The following is a 21,430-nucleotide window of genomic DNA, read 5'->3' as shown; positions in this document are numbered from 1 at the left end:
GACAATGAGATGTTTCTTAGTTTTTATTTTCATTTGGATACCTTTGAAAGTATTTTTGTGGTAAAGAAAATCACTCTCATCTATTGGACAGCTGCTTTGGAACATGTGCAACAGGAAGTGAAAATTCAGACCTGCCACTATCTTTGGAGCTCATGTCTGAAGTCATCCCCCATGTACATGTGTTCATTTTCCCACCACCAGCACCTTGCTGCCCAGATGCATAACCTGTGGCAGCTGCTTCCCTAGGAAAGGACATAGCATCACTTCCATGGTTTGATGATGTTCGTTTTGCTGCTTGGCCCAACTTGTCTGTGGCCTGAATGACTCATCTTGCAATTTTACCTTTTAAAGTACTATTAGTGTGTGGAGTTAAGATAACTTAGGTTCTTGTTAACTTGCTAACAATGGCTCAGCATTGGCTAAGATCTTTCCACCAACCAAACCTGCAAAGAAGCAGGCTCTTGTTTTTACCAGCATCTACTTTAGATATATAGTTGACCCTTGAACAACACGGGGGTGAGTGGCACTGACTTCTTGTGTAGTTAGAAATCCGCATACAACTTTTGACTCCCCACAAACTTAATACCGATAGGCTACTGTTAACTGAGAGCTTTGCCGATAATATAAACATCAACACATATTTTGTACGTTATATGTATTCTATACTGTATTCTTACAATAACGTTAGTTAGAGAATAGAAAATGGTAAGAAAATCATAAGGAAGAGAAAGTACATTTACAGTATTTATTTTTAAATGTCCATGTACCAAATGAACCCACACAGTTCAAATCCACGTTGTTCGAGGTCAACTGTATTTCATCACGAGTGTGGTCTGATCTCAGAGCAATGAGCTAAGAGTCATCGGTAACCTTTTCCAGCTCCTAGGTATCACCCCCCAAATCCTGCACACAGTCCGACTCTGATTGTCTTGAGAAAGTCCCCGTTTGTTCTACACAAGAACAGCTGGCATACAAATGGAATCAAGCACTTTTAAGTAGTCATCAATCATACTGATGAGAACAGCTGAAGCAAACAGTGTTCTCTCTAAGTACTTACATATCTGACATACAAATCAAGTGATAGTCCAATTAGTTTATTTATAGGTTCCTTTCTTTGAAAAATCTGAGTTAGTGTCTACATTTTCTTTTGATCCATGGTCTTTACTTTAGGAAAACTCTGAAAAAAAGGATGAATGCATTCATGTCTGTATTATCAAGTCATTTATCTTGCTAAATCATTGATAGTCATTATCCTGGATGCACAGCTTTCTAGCCATGTGATTTCATTTATTTAGCTTTCCAGAAAAACATTTTAACCTCATTTTATTAATACAAATAAGAGAGGGAGAGAGAAATATGCTGACTCCTTAAACTCTTACAGAATGGAAAGCTTGACTTCTATCTTTTCTATGCAATTATTTACTCCTTTGAGAACTAGGATGAGAGGGGAACGTTCATTATTGAGTGAGATGAGACTTCCCTTATGCAGTGTTTTTCCTTTGTTAATAAGACAATAATAAAATAAAAAAGACAGCTAAGAATGGTCAGAAATGGACTTCAGAGCCCCATTTAGAAGTGGTAATATGGAACCCATCTGGGCTGGCTTTAGGAGTAGCACCACATTTAGCAACAGGAAAGCCCTTTCCATGACCGGAGCCATGTTCGCTAGCTGCATAAACATTATTGGTGAGTTAAAAACATTTACAGGATAACTCTAATGCTTTCTCTTGCACATGCTCTTTATAAAATGACTGCCATGAGAATCAGGATGGCCGTGTCTAATACTGTTACACCATCACAATCAGAGACTATGCCCATGAATGTGAAATCCCACAGAAAGGAAATGAAAAGATGAGGAAGGCCTTAGTAAATCTCTTAATACTGACCATCTGATTCCTTTTAACCTTAGTTTTAGGGCTACCTAAAACCATGTTATTGGCATGGTCCAGAAGTCCTGGGCTAGGCAGGGGGAGGAAGATGGCATCAGGCTGGGAACCTGGCCCAGAGCCTTAATGTAAATCATTCTAAGAGAGGAGCCAGGTCTGCGTTCAGCCTGGCGCCCCTGGCCAAACTTCAGAGTCCTTGCTGTCAGAGGTCTGGGAGGGGACGCCTGAGAGTGGCTCCCCCAAGGACACATTCTGTTATCATTTTTCATGTATAGTTGTCATCTCTGTCAAAGATACTGTGTAGAAAGAATGCAAAATCCCACAGAGTACAGCTATGAATTAGAAATTTCCAGAGAGAAGGTCAGAGTGGATCCGAAGTGTTCCCTCAGCTCAAGTTTCTATGTCCAAGGGTAAGGCCACATATTAAGGCATTAATCCATATAGAGGTTTGCAAGTTATTGTTCTTTAAAGTTAAAAAAAAAAATTGGAACCAAATATTTTTTATTGAGTGTATTCATTTCTATAACAAGACAAAAATTATATTAAATACTAGAGACCTGGTGAATGAAAATTCATGCACTGGATGGGGGGTCCCTCAGCCCAGCCTGCCCTCTCTCACAGTCTGGGAGCCCTCAGGGGTGGAAGGTGATACAGCGATCAGGGGAAGGCAATGCCCCCATCACACCTCTGCTACTGCTACTGCCAGCAGTGCAAGCCTTGGCCAGCCCTGGTTACCTGAGCCTCGGGCAGCCCTGGGTGGCTGGGCAGCCACCATCCAAGGCTTACCTGTGCTTCAGGCCAGCCCTGGGCAGCTGGGGGGATGAGGGGACTGGGCACCATCATCTTGTGGCTGTGTGCACCGCTATCTTTGAGAGTGAGGCAGTCAATTAACATATTCCCTCCTTATTGGCTGTGGGTGCTGCCATCTTTGCAATGGTGTGAGGGTCAATTAGCATATTCCCTCTTTATTAGATAGGACTAGAGGCCTGGTGCACGGGTTTGTGCACCAGTGGGATCCCTCGGACTGGCCTACAGGGATCGGGCAGACACTGGCTCTCCAAAATCCACCAAGGGATTTTGGATTGTGAGAAGGTGGTTCTTGGGTGAGGCACCCTGGAATGAGGCACCCCTCCTCTCTTCTCCCAATATTATGTCACTTTCTCTCTGTATCTATCTCACTTCTTTCATCTCACTTTACCTTAAGTTTGGTGGTAACTGAGGACTTGTGGGCATTTAGCTGCAAAATGCAATTATTTAGCAAGCAGACTTACTTAGCCTGGAATCTAGTCAGCCTAGGGCAGGACCCTGCTCAATGTCAGGCTCCCGCCCAGGCCCTTCCACCCAGGGGGAGACCTGTGGTGGCAGGAACCTCTTTCTTCCCACCTGAGCTGTTCCTTCACCTCCTTCCCTCCCTGGAGGCTGCCTGCTGGCTGTCACTACTGTGGAAGGAGGGAAGCCGTGGCCAGTTTCCCAGCCAAGAGTAGTAGTGGGAAAATTCGCTGCCTCCACTGGAAATTGACGGCCAGATGTCAGGGCCGCAATCAGTAGGGCCTGCACGTCTCATCTAGCTAATTGAGTCGAAGTTTCTGTAAGGGCCAAACTCACGACTTCTGCAATGGGCTAGAGGCCAGGTGGGGAGCCAGAACCGAAGTGGGGAGCCAATGGGCTAGAGGCCTGGTGCACAGATTCGTGCACCAGTGGGGTCCCTCAGCCTGGCCTGTGGGGATTGGGCCGAAACTAGGTCTATGACATCCCTCAAGGAGTCCTGGATTGCAAGAGGGCAGTTCTTGGGTGACGCACCCTGGAATCAGGCTCCCTCTTCTCTGGTTCCGGGTGCGTCACCCGAGAACCACAACTGCCAAGTCACCACAGCTTGGCAGCTCCTGTGTTGAGCATCTGCCCCCTGGTGGTCAGTGCACATCATAGCTACCGGTCGGATGGTCAGACGGTCTGCTGGTTGGCTGGTCGCTTAGGCTTTTATATATATACTAGAGGCCCACTGCAGCAGCTGCCTCTACCTTGGCCCTCGCAGCCCTGGCTTCATCCGGATGGTCATCCAGAAGGACATCCGGTCTAATTAGCATATTATGCTTTTATTATTATAGATAGGTTAGAGGCCTGGTGCAAGAATTCATGCACCAGTGGGATCCCTCAACCTGGCCTGCGTGATCATGCCGAAACTGGCTCTCCAACATCCCCCAAGGGGTCCTGGATTGCGAGAGGGCTCAGGCCAGGCTGAGGGACCCCACCGGTGCAAGATTGGGGCTGGGGAAGGACTGCAGAAGGGCTCCAGGGCATGTCTGGCTTGTCTCGCCCAGTCCCGATTGGCCAGACCCCAGCAGCAAGCTAACCTACTGGTTGGAGCTTCTGCGCCCTGGTGGTCAGTGCACGTCATAGCAACTGGTTGACCAGTCGACTGTCTGCCCCCTGGTGGTCAGTGCATGATATAGCGAGCAATTGAGCGGCCTTAACATATCATTAGCATATTACACTTTGATTGGTTGAACAACCAACTGGACAACTGGACACTTAGCATATTAGGCTTTTATTATATAGGATATTGTCTAGGAAATTTGAGACCTATGTTGTACTGAATAGCTTGGTTGTAAGATGTCAATAGCTTAAACATTTTGTTGTTTGCTAATGACAGGGTTTAGAACACACTACTCCAAATATGGCCACTTGGCATATTGACTATGTTTAGCTGAAGGAATTTGAGGAATGTCATATGCAAAAAGGTCTTCCTTACCTCCTCCATCTCCCCTGAAGCAGATCCTGGGATCTTCACATGAGAGGTGCCCTCCCTACACCCAGAAAAAAAGGAGCATCCTTATCTCTGAAGACAGATGCACCAGGAGAGGAATTTGAATGAACAGGCCTTGCTAGATCTCCGCAGCTCACTACAATGAGCTCATAGCCTTTTGTCCATCATGATTTTCTACAACTTTCCACTCTTCATTGAGCCTAGTATAAAAACCCTCAGCTTTCACCTTTCTTGAGGTCTGCATTTCCTTTTTATTTTTCCCTCACCCCCCTGCTGTCTCTGTCCATTGGTTATGCTTATATGCATGCATACAAGTCTTTTGGTTGATCTCTCTCCCTTACCTCCACCCTCCCCTACCTTCCCTCTGAGGTTTGAGCATCTGATCAATGCTTCTCTGTCTCTAGATCTGTTTTTGTTTATGTTGTTCATTATAATGCGCAAATGAGTGAGATCATGTGATATTTATCTTTCTCTGACTGACTTATTTCACTTAGCATAATGCTATGCCCACCTTTGAGAAGTACTGAACTGGAAGGAAGAAAGGGTCTTAGAAGGAAAGTTAGAGGAGGGTCTCTGATTTTCTTGAAATTACCTAGTCAAGGCCAACAGAATTAGAAGGGGGAGGAAAACAATTGCAAGACAAATGCTATGAGTAGTAGAGTGTGTTCAGCAAGCACCTGTCTTATTCTATCTCTAAAAAAATCTAGGCACTGCCCAGGTAAAGAATTTTCAACAGCAGCAATTTCATTGTTTTTTAAATATGTATATATATTTTTAGGGATGGGGGGTGGGAGAGGGCAATGGTGGAAAAAGGGACATATGTAATACTTTCAACAATAAAGATTTATAAAAATGTATACATATATTTTTATTCTTGACAGGATTACAGATGTCCCTCATTCTCTCCCCTTTATCCTCCTCCATCCAGCCCTATCCTCCCCAGGCCTTCAACACACTATGTCTGTGTCCATGAACTATTTATATAAGTATACAAGTTCTTTGGTTTATCTCTTCTCCACCCCGACCCCACTCCCAAGATATGTCAAGCTGTTTCATGCCTCCATGAGTCATTCTTATTTTGTTGATCAATTCATTTTGTTCATTAGATTCCACAAATAAATGAGATCATGTGGTATTTGTTTTTCTTTGATTGACTTATTACACTTAGCACAATCCTCTCAAAGTTCATCCATACTACCTCAAGGAGTAAGAGTTCCTTCTTTTTTTACAGCTGCATAATATTCCATTGTGTAAATGTTCCAGTTTTTTGTGTGTTTTTTTTTATAGCTCAGCATGTGTTTTTATCTACAATTTCATTCTCAGATAAGTTGATTTTCTTTTTTTTCCTTTTTTTTAATTTTTTTATTGATTAAGGTATTACATGTGTACATATTTTCCCATTGCCCCACTACCATACTTGCCCTCACCCCCCAGTGTCTTGCGTCCATTGGTTATGCTTATATGCATGCATACAAGTCCTTCAGTTGATCTCTTATCTACCTCACCCCTCCCCAACCTTCCCGCTGTAATTTGACAGTCTGTTTGATGCTTTACTGCCTCTGTATCTATCTTTTTGTTCATCAGTTTATAATGTTCTTTATTATCCATAAATGAGTGAGATCATGTGGTATTTTTCTTTCATTGACTGGCTTATTTCACTTAGCATAATGCTATCCAGTTCCATCCAGGCTGCTGCAAATGGTAAGAATTCCTTCTTTTTTATAGCAGTGTAGTATTCCATTGTGTAGATGTACCATAGTTTTCTAATCCACTCATCTGCTGACCAGCACCTAGGCCGTTTCCAAATCTTAGCTATGGTAAATTGTGCTGCTATGAACATAGGGGTGCATATATCCTTTCTGATCGGTGTTTCTAGTTTCTTAGGATATATTCCTAGAAGTGGGATTACTGGGTCAAATGGGAGTTCCATTTTTAGTTTTTTGAGGAAACTCCATACTATTCTCCACAGTGGCTGCACCAGGCTGCATTCCCACCAGCAGTGCACGAGGGTTCCTTTTTCTCCACATCCTCGCCAGCATTTGTCATTTGTTAATTTGTTGATGATTGCCATTCTGACAGGTATGAAATGGTAACACATTGTCGTTTTGATTTGCATCTCTCGGATAATTAGTGACTTTGAGCATGTTTTCATATGTCTCTTGGCCTTCCTTCTGTCTTCTTTCGAAAAGATTCTATTTAGGTCAGTTGCCCATTTTTTTATTGGTTCGTTTATCTTCCTTTTATTGAGTTGTATGAGTTCCCTGTAAATATTGGAGATTAAACCTTTATCAGTGATAACATTTGCAAATATGCTCTCCCATACAGTGGGCTTTCTTGTTGTTTTGTTGATGGTTTCTTTTGCTGTGCAGAAGTCTTTTATTTTGATGTAGTCCCATTTGTTTATTTTCTCTTTAGTTTCCATTGCCCTAAGAGTGGTATCGGTGAAAAAATTGCTTCAGCTATGTCTGAGATTTCTCTGCCTGTGGATTCTTCTAGTATTTTTATGGTTTCCCGTCTTATGTTTAAGTCCTTTATCCATTTTGAGTTTATTTTTGTGTATGGTGTAAGTTGGTGGTTTAGTTTCATTTTTTTGCATGTATCTGTCCAATTTTTCCCAACACCATTTATTGAAGAGACTGTCTTGACTCTATTGTATGTTCATGCCTCCTTTGTCTAATATTAATTGAGCATAGTGGTTTGGGTCGATATCTGGGTTCTCTATTCTATTCCATTGATCTATATGTTTGTTCTTGTGCCAGTACCAGGCTGTTTTGAGGACAGTGGCTTTGTAATACAGCTTGAAATCTGGTATTGAGATCCCTCCTACTTTGTTCTTCTTTCTCAAGATTGCTGTGGCTATTCGGGGTCTTTTTTTTTTTTATTCCAGATGAACTTTTGGAGAGTTCTTTCTAGGTCTGTGAAATATGCCATTGGTATTTTAATGGGAAGTGCATTGAATTGCTTTGGGTAGTATGGACATTTTATAGATTTATAGATTGCTTTGGGTAGTATGGACATTTTAATGATGTTGATTCTACCAACCCATGAACATGGTATGCTCTTCCATCTATTTATGTCTTCCTCTATCTCTTTTTTCAATGTCCTGTAGTTTCCTGAGTACAGGTCTTTTACCTCCTCAGTTAAGTTTATTCCTAGGTATCTTAATTTTTTTGGTGCGAAGGTAAATGGGATTGTTTTATTAGTCTCTCTTTCTGTAAGTTCACTGTTGATGTATAGAAATGCCATAGATTTCTTGGCATTAATTTTTTATCCTGCTACATTGCTGAATTCATTTATGAAGTCTAATAATTTTTTGATGGAGTCTTTAGGGTTTTCTATGTACAGTATCATGTCATCTGCGAATAAGGACAGTTTTACTTCTTCTTTTCCAATTTGGATGCCTTTTATTTCTTCTTCTTGTCTAATCACAATGCCTAGTACTTCCAGTACTATGTCGAACACGAGTGGTGAGAGTGTGCATCCCTGTCTTGTTCCTGTTCTTAGGGGAAATCGTCTTAGTTTTTGCCCATTGAGTATGATGTTAGCTGTGCGTTTGTCATATATGGCTTTTATTATGTTGAGGTATGATCCTTCTATTCCCACCGTGCTGAGAGTTTTTATAAAAAATGGGTTTTGGATTTTGTCAAATGCTTTTTCTGCATCAATTGATATGACTATGTGGTTTTTATCTCTCAATTTCTTTATGTGATGTATCACGTTTATTGATTTGCGGATATTGTACCATCCTTGCATCCCTGGGATAAATCCTACTTGGTCATGGTGTATGATCTTTCAGATGTAATGCTGGATCTGATTTGCTAGAATTTTGTTAAGGATTTTGGCATCTATGTTCATGAGGGATATTGGCCTGTAATTCTCTTTCATTGTGTTGTCTTTATCTGGTTTTGGTATTAGGGTGATGCTGGCTTCATAGAATGAGCTTGGAAGTGTTCCTTCCTCTTGAATATTTTGGAACAGCCCAAGGAGGATAGGTTTTAGTTCTTCCTTGAATGTTTGGTAAAACTCCCCTGTGAAGCCATCTGGCCCCAGGCTTTTGTTTGCTGGAAACTTTTTGATGACTGCTTCAATTTCTTCCATAGTTATTGGCCTATTGAGATGTTTAGATTCTTCCTGATTGAGTTTTGGAAGGTTATATTTTTCTAGGAATATTTCCATTTTTTCCAGGTTGTCCAGTTTGTTGGAATAGAGTTGTTCATAGTATTTTTTAACAATCCTTTGTATTTCTGTGGGGTCTTTTGTTATTTCTCCTCTTTCATTTTTGATTTTATTTATTTGGGTCCTCTCTCTTTGCTTCTTGGTGAGCCTGGCTAGAGGTTCATCAATCTTGTTTGTCCTTTCAAAGAACCAGCTCTTGGTTTTGTTGATCTTTTGTATTGTTTCTTTGGTCTCTATGTTGTTTATCTCTGCTCTGATCTTTATTATTTCCTTCCTTCTGCTTACACTGGGCTTTTCTTGTTGCTCTTGTTCTAACTCTTAGAGTTGTAGGGTTAGATAATTTATTACCATTGTTTCTTGTTTTTTGCAGTAGGCTTGTAGAGCTATGAACTTCCCTCTCAAGATTGCTTTCGCTGTGTCCCATAGATTTTGGATTGTTGTGTTTTCATTGTCATTTGTTGCCATGATGTTTTGTATTTCTTTTTTGATCTCTCTGGTAACCCAGTCATTGTTTAATAGCATGCTATTTAGTCTCCAAGTGTTTGATTTTTTTGGGTTGTTTTTATTGTAGTCGATTTCCAGTTTTATGCCATTGTGATCTGAGAAGATGCTTGATATGATTTCTATCTTCTTGAATTTGAAGATACTTTGCGTGTCCTAATATGTGGTCTATCCTTGAAACTGTTCCATTTGCACTGGAGAAGAATGTATATTCTGTAGCTTTGGGGTGAAATGTTCTAAAAATGTCAATTAAGTCCATCTGATCTAGTGTGTCATTTAGATTGCTATTTCTTTGCTGCTTTTTTGTTTAGTTGATTTGTCCAGTGGTGTTAGTGGGGTATTAAAGTCCCCTACTATGACTGTATTGCTATCAATCTCTCCCTTGACATCTTCCAGAAGTTGTTTTAAGTATTTGGGTGCTCCTATATTGGGTGCATATATGTTTACCAGAGTTATTTCTTCTTGTTGAATTGCTCCCTTTAGTATTATGTAGTGGCCTTCCTTATCTCTTGTTATGGCCTTTAATTTGAGGTCTATTTTATCAGATATAAGTATCGCAACCCCAGCTTTTTTCTCATTTCCATTTGCCTGAAAAATTTTTTTCCATTTCTTCACTCTCAGTCTGTGTGAATCCTTTGTTCTGAGGTGGGTCTCTTGCAGACAGCAAATATATGGGTCATGTTTTCTTATCCATTCAGTTACCCTATGTCTTTTGATTGGTGTATTTAATCCATTTACATTTAATGTTATTATTGACAAGTACATGTTTGTTGTCATATTTTTCTTCAATGTTTGTGTTTCTTCTTGCCTTTCTCTTTCTTCTTTTTACAGAAGTCCCTTTAGCATTTTTTGCATTGCTGGTTTAGTAGTGATAAACTCTCTTAGCCCTTTTTTTGTCTGTGAAGCTCCTGATTCCACCTTCAATTTTCAATGATAGCCTTGCTGGGTATAGTATTCTTGGGTTCAGTCCCTTGCTTTGCATCACTTTGTAAATTTCATTCCATTCCCTTCTGGCCTGGTGTGTTTCTGTTGAGAAATCCGTTGATATTCTAATAGGAGAACCCTTGTAGATAACTTTCTGTCTCTCTCTGGCAGCCTTTAAGATTCTTACTTTGTCATTGCTGTTTGCCAATTTAATTATGATGTGTCTTGGTGTCAGTCTTTTAGGGTTCATCTTGTTTGGGACTCTATGTGCTTCTTGAACTTGCATGGTTTTTTTCTTGCCAATATCAGGGAAGTTTTCTGTCATTATTTCTTCAAACAGGTTTTCTATTCCTTGCTTCTCTTCCTCTCCTTCTGGTATCCCTACTATGTGAATATTGTTTTGTTTTGTGTTGTCCCAAAGCTCCCTTAGGCTCTCCTCTTGCTTTTTAAGTCTTCTTTCCAGTTGCTGCTGTGTTTGTGTGTTTTTTCCTACCTTGTCTTTTAATTCGCTGATGTGGTCCTCAGCCTCTTCTAGTCTACTGTTTAAGCCTGCCATTGTGTTCTTTATTGCAGCTATGTCGTTCTTCATCTCCTCTTGGTTTCTTTTCATGTTGGCGACATTCTCATTCAACTCCTTATAATTCTCATTGAGTTGTGTGTATTTGTCATCCAGCCATTTAAACATCCTTATAACCATTACTCTGAATTCTTTCTCTGATAAGCTGTTAGCCTCAATTTCATTTAACTCCCTTTCTGGTGATTCCTCTTTTTCTTTCCTTTGGGGATTGCTTTTTTGTCTTCCCATGTTTTCCTGTAATGTTTTAATTGTACATCCAATTGCTTTGCTACCCAGGTTCTATTGGGGATGGTGCTACTGGTGTAATCTCTCAGTTCTCCTGGGCTTGGTAATCTAGTGTAGTTCCCTACTTGAGCTATTTGGGTTCTCTTGATGTAGGCCTGTGAGCTTGAGAGGAACAACTGCGGTGTCTAGAAGTCAGCAGCCATGGAGGGGAGTGTCCCAATTTTTGCTGTCTTGCACCCTTAATTGAAATCACGTGTGCCCAGCGGGGACTCACAGTGGCACCCAGGAACCATCTGTTAGGGTGATGGGGTTCAGGGGGCCTGTACTCTGGAAAGGCATGACTGTGGTGTCCAGAGTTCTATAGTTGTGGGGTGGGCAGACTCAGCTTTTGCTGCTGCACCTGTGGTGGATAGGCGCTTACTCCCAGTGGTGGCTCACAGGGGCACCCATGGTGCGTTTGCCTGTGAGGCACACTGAAGCACTCTGATGGGCCCTGGCAGTGTAGCCATGTAATTGAGGCACCTGTGGGCAGGTATCCAGGATGAGTGAATTCAGAATTTCTATTGCTTGGGGGGGGAGTGTGCCCCTGTTTGTCCAAGATCACACCCAGGGAGAGCTCACAGCTGCTCCCCCAGTGCGCTGTGGGTAGATGGGCTCAGGGGTCCTGCTCCTTGGAAATGCGTGCGAGTGAAGGTGCCTTTGCCTGCGCAGAGCTCTGACGCACTCTGAGGGGCCCTGGCACTGAAGCTGCACAGCTGGGGTGTCTGTGGGCAGTTATTCAGGAAAAGGGAATTCAGGATTTCTACTGCGGGGCAGCACACTCTTGTCTGTGCAGAATCACACCCAGCAGAGTCTCACAGCTGCTCCCCTGAGCACACTATGGATAGATGGGCTCAGGGTGCCTGCCCTTTGGAAATGTGAATGTCTGTGAAGGTGCCTTTGCCGGCACAGAGCTCTGATGCACTCTGAGGGGCCCTGGCACTGAAGTTGCACAGCTGGAGTGTCCGTGGGCAGTTATTCAGGAAGAGGGAGTTCAGAATTTCTACTGCATGGCTGCGCGCCCTTGTCTGTACCCTGCATTTCCTTATGATGGCTTCTGAGTCACATAAAACTTATCTATACTAATAATAGCCTAGGTGGTCATCACGCCCTCACACATCATGCCCTAATGTCGTCACAAGGTGGCCATCACAAGATGGCCACGCACACAGCAGAGGTGGGGCCCAGCAGAGGAGATGGGTTGTGGCAGGGGAGGGCAGTTGTAGGCAATCAGGCTGGCAGGGGAGGGCAGTTGGGATGATTGGGCCGACAGGGGAGAAGTTAGGCATCAATCAGGCTGGCAGGGGAGTGCTTAGGGGGTGATCAGGCTGGCAGGCAGAAGCGGTTAGGGGAAATCAGGCAGGCAGGCAGGTGAGCAGTTAGGAGCCAGTGGTCCCGGATTGTGAGAGAGATGTCTGATTGGAGAGGGTGCAGGCCAGGCTGAGGGACAACACCCCACCCCCCATGCTTTCCTTTTGTTAATCCAATTTACAGGGCCCCAGCCAGAGAACCTAGGAGGATAGTACGAAATATTTCTTTCTCTCTTTCACTGAAGTGGGACAGACTTGAGTTGTTTGGCCCACCTTCTTGTCTTTATAGATTCATGCCATGGGGATATTTAATCACTAAAATCCTTGGGTCTTGAGAATATTTAGATGTTGGGCTCCCACTGGGCATCAGTACCTGTTGGCATGCTATTTCTGTTCTTGGACCGTGAATAAGTATTTCCACAAGGGGAGATATTAGTGCCCTCCCTTTTCAAGCAACAGAAACACTCAGTCCCCAGCCTGCTAATTAGAGATGTGAATTGTTAGCACATTATAATTAGCATAATGCCTGGAAAGGTATTTCACTATAATTATTTTTTAAAGCCTCTATGCACAGATGTAGGCAAATTTGAATTAAGCACCTGCAAACAGATAACCTGGGTCATGGTTTTCAGGTGAAGGCGGGTTCGTATCCTGGCTCTGCTCCTCACTGAATGAGTGGTCTCAGGAGTGACTCTCTGGCCCTCCGTTTCTTTGCCCAGAAAATGGCAATGAGAATAGCTCCCTTCTTGTAGGATTGTAAGATTTAAATGGATGGAGAAAGTAGTCAAAATATTGCCTGGCACAGAGAAAGCACCCAATGAACGTGAGCTCTCCTCACCTCATTCATCCCACGCCTGTGCCCTGGGACCCAGATTTAGACAAAATCAGCTGAATGAGGAATCTGTGGACAGATACCACACACAGCCCCTTCCACAAAGGAGGGCGGAGCTGTGAGGAACAGAACCGGAAATCTTCCTTTCTCTCTCTCTCTCTCTCTCTCTCTCTCTCTCTCTCTCTCTCTCTCTCTCTCTCTTCCTCCCTCCCTCTCTCTTCCTCTCTCTTTCTCTCTCCCCAAGGGGTTTGTGGGGTGAGTCAGGGTGAGGACAGGTATGTCCTCCCACCTTTGCATGTGAAAACAAGACCAGGAAAATCTACCCAAATGGTTTCTGACAGCCCCGAGGAGTATGATAAAAGGCTTTGTTGTTGTTTTCTTAAAAGAAAAATCCCTTCGAATTCCTCAGCTTCAGCAGCTGGGACTTTCTGTTGTGAAACACACAGCTACTCAGGCTTCCTTTTCTCCCCCACAGAGCCCGGCCTCCGGACTGAGCCCCAGAAGCTGAAGGGCAAGGGAAGGGCCTGGAGAGCTCTTAATGCCGACCACCTGATTCCTGACCTCTGGGGCTCGGGTGGCACTGGACTTTCCAGGAATTCAGCACTGCCAAGTGAGGAGGAGCCTCACTTCTGTCCTGAGACCCCGGTGTGCCAGGCCACCAGGAGCACCCCAGGCAAGCCCTGCGGTGGGCCCACTTCCGCCTGTCTTTCAGCCCCTCCCCTCAGCCCACTCACTGCGGGATCCTTAGAGCCTGATCTCTGGGGGGCACCAATTCCAAAGCCTCTTTTCTAGACCAATGTTCTTCTCAGCTGGAGGCTAAAAACACCTTCGCAAAGATTCTGCGTTTTGAAAGCACGAAAAACTTGAAGCTGAATAAATGACTCTTTAATTGGGGAATATCAAGCACCAGTAAACATAGGCAAAATGTATTCTTTTCTTTTAAGAGATATGTGTTCATTAGAGACAACATGGGAAATATAGCAAAGAAGAAAAAAGTTTTCTATCAGCCACCGAGTATTATGTTTTGATATATTTCTTTCCAGTCTATTAACTTGGACATTTTTTAAAAATATAATCACCTACTGCATATACAGATTTTTATTGCTATTCCCAACATAGAGCACATTTATTTAGGAAGGATGCTGGGGAGAAGGGCTGGGGCGAGAAGGTGCCCCCCTGTCCTCCAGCAGTCCTGCTGAGGCTCCTGCCCTGGGACAGGCCTGTCCCTCCCCTTGTTCATGGGAAGGCCCAGCGGTAAGAAGCAAACAACAAGAGCTTGGACACGTTGCATTTCTTACGTTCTTTTTCTGTCTTGAGTCACTAGCTCTTTCTCAAAAGCCTTGGCTTTGTGGAATAGCAGCCACAATCCGTGACAAGCTCGGTGATAAATAGGATATTGATGGGCAATTACTTGACACCAAATAGCTCCATAAATCAATGTGCTAGAAGCTGGTACCACAGTCAAGGGCAGCGCTAAGGGAACGCAGGCCCCACATCCTCCGAGGTGGGGATGGGGAGCAGAGGTGGCCTTCTGAGCACCTTGCAGAGAATGGGAGATTTCCTTCATGGGGAGCAGACACCCCATCCTGGCCATATTGCAGCTGGAGCACCCCAGCAGAAGGCAGGAGGCTTGCCAGTGCCAGGGTTTGGGGAGTCTTGGGTAGGGTTTCAGCCCAAACGGGGCTGTGTTCCGCCTTAGAGCCTTCCTGTGGTTCCCAGCTCCATGATACCCCCTGACCTCCTTCAGAATGAGGAGCTTTAAAATGAATTGGATTCTACAAGCAACAGTCTCATTGTAGAAGGTTTTAAAAATGTGGACAAATATGTACAGAAGCAAATGTCACACACAGTCCCATGACAGAGATAACGAGCTCTGTAAGCATTTGGCCCCGTATAGACTTTAAGCTGAGGTGCCCATAATCCTGGATGCTAAGAAGTTTCCCGTTTTCATCCTCCGCCCCCATCACCACCTATTCAAGGACAAAGCTCCCCTCGCCTCCCCTCACCACAGGGTCAATTCAGTTCAAAAGGCAGGGAGCTCACATTTCAGGCAATCCGTGTCTGGCCAAAAATGACCCCAGAAGCTTCCAACCGCCTTGGTGGCCAAAATGCTCAATTCTCCCTGCTCAGTTTATTCAAGTACTATTAGATGTATCATCCCAGGGGGGAAATGGGAGGCATGTGGAATACTAAATATGTCATTCCAGCCACGAAATATCAACAGACTGAAATCCCAGGAAACCCAGCCTTAAAAACGCACATTTTAGTGCTCCAAGCAGCACTGTTTACAAGAGAGAAGGAAGCCGTCCTTCTGAGTATCACCAGAGAAAAGCCTGTGCAGGCCTCATTCCATCGAGCCTCCTTCCTGGGCAGGAAAAAAGACTGAACAAAAGCCCTAGGGAGTCATCGTTAGAAATAATAAATGAACTGAGATCGTGTGACTTAATACAATCCTCTCCTAGTTATTCGGCAGATAATCACGGAAGCTTCTTAAACAATTCCTTTACAACAACATTTTAAATAGGTAAAAAGCAGAAATCGCTCACAACAGACTCTCCTCCAGCCGCTCTTATTTACCGGCCAGTGCATTCCGCCCGCACAGGGCACAGCACAGATTGGCTGTCTTGCTGTGGGGATGGATCTCATTTCTCATAAGGCTCCTTATCAGTTACTGCCTCGGTGGAATTTACCCTCTGTGCTCAGTCACGCAAGCATGTCTCCAGGAAAAACACGCCTTCCTGAGCCCTCCAACAAAATCAACCGCTCCCAGGGGAGTGGAGTTCACCTGCGCCCCCAAAACGCACATCTGCATGCTAATTACCCAGAAAGTTCTCCCAGCCCAGAAATTGTGACATAAACGCAAGGCAGGAGTCCTGGGAGCCCAGTGCTTTGCTGCCCAAGTGTAAGAATGGGAACTGAGATGGTTTAGACAGAGCAGTGGTTCTCAACCTTCCTAATGCCGCGACCCTTTAATACAGTTCCTCATGTTGTGGTGACCCCCCACCATAAAATTATTTTCGTTGCTACTTCATAACTGTAATTTTGCTGCTGTTATGAATCGTAATGTAAATATCTGATATGCAGGATGTCTTAGGCGACCCCTGTGAAAGGGTCGTTGGACCCTCAAAGGGGTCGCGACCCACAGGTTGGGAACCACTGGTTTAGAGCAAGCATGTCAGTCTCAAAGGCTAACAAGGGCCAAATAAACAAGGTTTAAGTTTATGTGGGCCACAAAAAAAAAAAAGCTCTAATTTTCATAGAAACTAGGTTTATTCGATAGAGACATGCTGAATACAAAGGGCTGAAATAAATGAGTAATCGTTAACATAATATATTATTAGAACATTTTAATAAAAATTAATATTTTTTCTTGAACATTAACTTACCAGACACTAACTGCACAAATTAATAAGTGTAATGCAAATAAACCTATTTTTCTTATTCTCTGAAAGTGAAATATTTCCTGTTGCTCACACCAAACAAGTCAGTACAAGACTAATGACGTGGCAATTGGCTGCTAAAATATTCGCTGCTAGTATTAGTGGAGAGAAATGGTGCACCTGCATGTAAGGTGTGTAAGGGAAATGAATGCAACATGATTATAATAATCAGTCATTAGCCAATGTTGTAGTTTGTTATGAATAATTATGTATAACAGAATATTATAAAAATTAAGTTATGAAATTTTTATTAAAATGTTTCTTACATACTGTTATATTGTCTGGGCTGAAAAAATATTCGCTGTGGGCCAAGAGTTTGACATACTTGGTTTAGAGGGAAGCGATTGGGATACAATTTATTTTTAGTCATCTCCAGAGTCCACTTTGGCTGAGTTAGTCATGTCCAGATTAACCAGACAACACTCTCTTGGAGTTGCTCCAACTGTGGATCAGAGCAAGGAGTTTTTTTTGTTTTGTTTTTTTTTTTTCATTTAGGAATTAGAGAGGCCTTTGCACTGGGGCTATGAAGTCGCTGTGCCTGGGTACAAGAAAAGACAAACTTCAAGTCCTATAAACTGCTTCAAGGAACCCTTGATCATAGCTCCAAAAGTTCTGTTCAATGGCTAAAACTGCATTGTCTTCAAATAGGTTCTAATTTAAAATAATTATTTTCTGATAGAATGAAATGACACTACATCTATTCAGCAAAGTCATTCTGTGAATATAACCTGAAAATTGTTGTTTTTTTCCCACTGAAAACATGCATATAAAGGAAAAGCAAAAAGTGCTTTGGTTTTCTTATTTTTCTCCATTCTCTATATTTGAGGGTGAGTGGGCAACATTATTTTCCTTTTGTTCTTTTTAGAAAGGTATTTCTAAATTTTATTTTGCCATTTTTCTGTTTTGCTTCTGGAAGATTTTCAAAGTCTGAGAAAACCAAATGGAAGTAGACACTTTCCTTCTGTTTTCCAGACTGTCTGGAGGTGGTTTATGCTATGACTTCTTTTTCCATTTGTGTCAATTTTTATTCTGTTCTGAATGTTCCCTCATTCCTGCAGTCCCAGTGGCTCTGTGCACCTCAGGGCAGTGTTCTTATATTAACCAGAAATTCCTAGAAGGCAGAGTGTGTACCTGCTTCTCATCCCTATGGAGTCTAAACCAGCCCGACCCAAGTCCCTGCAGCCAAGGCCTGAGGATAATAACAGATACCTACTTTGTTGTTCTCTTGGTTCAAAATCTCTCTCTCAAAGTTGTACTTTCAAATCTTGAATTAAAATACTATATTAGGGCCAAAAAAAAAAAAAAAAAAAAAAAAAAAGGTGCTCTCCTTTTAGAACTGTTCTACAGAACCCAGGGTCCTAAGTGTGCCTGGGGATGGGGAGGTAGTGAAGGGGGCAGGTACAGAAGCATGCTGTATAGACAATATAATGTGTGTCTGCACTGTGACATTTACCTAGTGCATTCTGAACACTAGTTAATAGGATGGTTCTTAAAACTTCCTTTTCTATTATAAAATGATGGATCTGTGAGCAATGCGATAAACATTCTAGCTGCAGTTGCCTTTTCATAGTAAACATTGAGTCATGGCAGCTATTTTTCGTGGAAGCATAGGTGGTTGACTCAGATGTTTTCCCCCATATCGTAACCTATGGTTCCAAGCTCCCCTCCCCCCCGCCCCCGCCAGGTGGATGATCTGAGCACTATGGAACTTTTCCTTCCTCTATATCCTCCTCCCCAACTCCATCGTTTATTTGTAAAACAATGACCAAGAACTAGTTATCCAATAATTACTTAAAATTCACCCACAAATCTATTACATTGTCTTAGAAAATAGATCAGTTCCCCTCACTGACAAGAATTTTTTCCTTGACCAAGTGTTAGACAGCCTTCTTTCCAACCAGGACTCATCCTTGGGCCTAGTCCAGTTGTGGAAAAATCCTAGTAAGGCAGTTTACTGAGACCCTTCCACCGCCATCTGATCCCCCTCAAAATCAGATCAAATTCTCATCCCTGTCCCTGATTTCTGTTCACTCTGGCCTCCCTCCAGCAAGAATCCTGTTAAATGGTTTAGCAAGCATCCCCCTACCCTTGATGTCTCCTCTCAGTGATTTTTCCATCCAGTGACCCCTGCATTCTGCTCCTCTGCTACAAATCCCCAGCGGCCTTTTCTGTATTTGGAGTTAAGCCCAATCTCTCTTCCCCATTGCAATAGTCCTGAATGAAGTCTTCCTTCCCATTGTAACAAATGTCGGAATAATTTTCCCTAGCACCTCCCAAGTAAGCTCCTACTTAAAGCTTATTTAGAGCCTACCTATATGAATTACCCAATTGGCATTTTATTTTTACTTTTTCAGAAAAAAATAACTTTATGTATTATTGTCCTTATTACACATATAAGATCATTAGAAATGGAAATAACAAGTCAAAATATGTTTACAGTAAAGGATCCCAGAGCAAATGAGTCTTTCAAATCTACAGTTAATAAAACAAAAATTGATGCCCAATTAAATTGAATGGTATCATAATAGTACAGTTTTAGAGGTTAAAGAATTCCTAGAGACATCTTGTGTAAACTGCTTCATTTTACAGCAGGGAAAAATTGAGGCCCAGGGAAGCAGAGTGAGTGATATGCCCAAAGTTTTTAATACGTTTCTGGCAATGCTGATTCTGAGCACAGGTCTCTGAACTCTCAGGGAAGTAGTCTTTTCACTCCTTAGGGAGGCGTGAAACCCAACCCAATAGTTCCTCAAAAGCAAAGAAAGTATCTTCTTTTTTTATGTCCTCCACCAGAGCTTGTCCCTCCCACCCGACCCCTTCCCCCAGAGCCAGCTCAGTCACAGGTGCTATGAAAGTGTCTAATGCATCCTGGGTGAGCAGGCAAGTGCTGGGAGCAAGTGAAAGGGCGAGGCTCTCATCTGAGCACTGCAGGGGCCTGTTGCCTCGCTTATGAGATGGAAGGGCTGGACAGAGAGCACACACCCCGCAAGCACTTTCCGGTTTGCTAAGCACTGTCCCAGCAGGATCCACGTGATGCTTACAGAGACCTTGGAGACAGAGCAGGTACCTCCCATCTCTACCCACAGCTAAGAGAGGTGAGGCTCAGAGAGATTGTCACCTGCCCCGTTTTCACATAATCACTGGGTGCCAGGAGCATGACAGGAATCTAGTGGCAGCCCCGGACTCCAAACCTTTTGCTCTTTCCTCAATCCCAAGCTGCTGCCGCTCCAGGTGATTTCTAAGGTCTTCCACAGAGAGAGACAGAAGATAGAGGAGGATGAGGGACAGGGGAAGGAGGAGGAGACAAAAAAAAAAAGGAATTCAAATCTAGAGCTTTGTGTGTGTACACACCTTTCTACCTCTCCTTACTAAGAGGATTCATGATATCCTCTCCCTTATTTCATCACTGGCACAGTTGAAAAAAGTAATTTATAGTAATTATAGTTAGACTCACAATACTGTGTGCGCATGATATATCCCGGAAGAGTTTAAATAATCCTGAAACCACTGGCCTTGAGGCTAGCCCCCTCTCCTGGGCAGAATCACATGGGGAGTGTCCTGTCCTGGGGGCTAGCTCCTCCTCCTTTGCATCCTCATGGGAATTGCCCTGCAGTCCAGCCAAATCAGAAACTGGCTGATGTGAGGGAACTCTCTTAACTCAGAGAGAGAGAGAGCAACTTCTCTGCCTGAGTGGAGTGTGTACAACAAGAACAATTTAGCATAGAGCAGCTCTTAAATCACTTATATTTGTCCTTTTAATGATGCCATTGCAAGTTAGCTATTTTTCGCATTTGTGATTAGAGGCTAGAACAGATGGGAGTTGGTAGTTCAGGGAGATAAATTTGCAGGCATGCCGTGGCTGCTCAGTCTCCCTGCTGTAAGTCACTTAAATGCCTTCCAGGAAGCTAAGGCACCAGGGCCTAGGCCTCATCCACCCCCATTACCTTCTTTCCCGTTTGGGGAGACTCCTGCTTGCCAATCAGAACTCCTTCCCGATTACTGAAGGGAAACCTCAAAGGTAGAAACTACTTTTCTCACAGGTCCCTTCAGCCCTCAACTTTATCTGGAACAAGTCACAAGAACTCTGTCCGTCACACTGAAGCCCTGGGCACGTGTGGGAAAGTCACAGGCATTTTCAGCAAGAAGCACTGCACAGAAAAGCAAGGTTGCTCATCATCCACATTTCATTTTGCCTGGTAAACAAACTCCGAGTAAATAATGGCACATGGATCCTGAGTACCAGCATGGTGTCTGCCACACGGGAGGTGCTTAATGAATGCTTGGGAAAGAATGCTTGGCGGGGAAGAGAACATGTATAGAAGCTGAAAGGTAGTTTTGTTTGATGAGGTTCTTCCTGGAGAATCCAATCAGCCCAGCGTTCTTCCATCGCTGGGCTTTGAAAGCGGCCCCCAGAACTGGGAGCCAGGCAGAGCCGCACTGACCCAGGAGGCTCCCGCTCCCACTGCCCCAGCTGGGCTGGACGACGGGGCATCTCTTTGCTTTCCCAGGGTATCTCCTCTTCTCTGAAAGCAGGCCCAGCTGCAACCAAGAAATTGGAAGGCCTCTGAAAATGAAAGGTAGACTTTCCAAAGGCTCAGCTCCTTTTCCAACCTTGCAGGAAGCAGTTTTCGTTTGGGGTATTGGATAGCAGTTTAGGCCCCGTTAACACGTCTCTCCCACCACAAATCACCCTGTTGCATTCTCAGATGACATTGGCCAAATTAACTCTTAGATTGTAAGGCACTGCCTTTTGTTGAAA

This window comes from Plecotus auritus (assembly GCF_963455305.1).
Source record: "Plecotus auritus genome assembly, chromosome: 1".
Lineage (NCBI taxonomy): Eukaryota > Metazoa > Chordata > Mammalia > Chiroptera > Vespertilionidae > Plecotus > Plecotus auritus.
Note: the sequence above shows the minus strand (reverse complement) of the source record.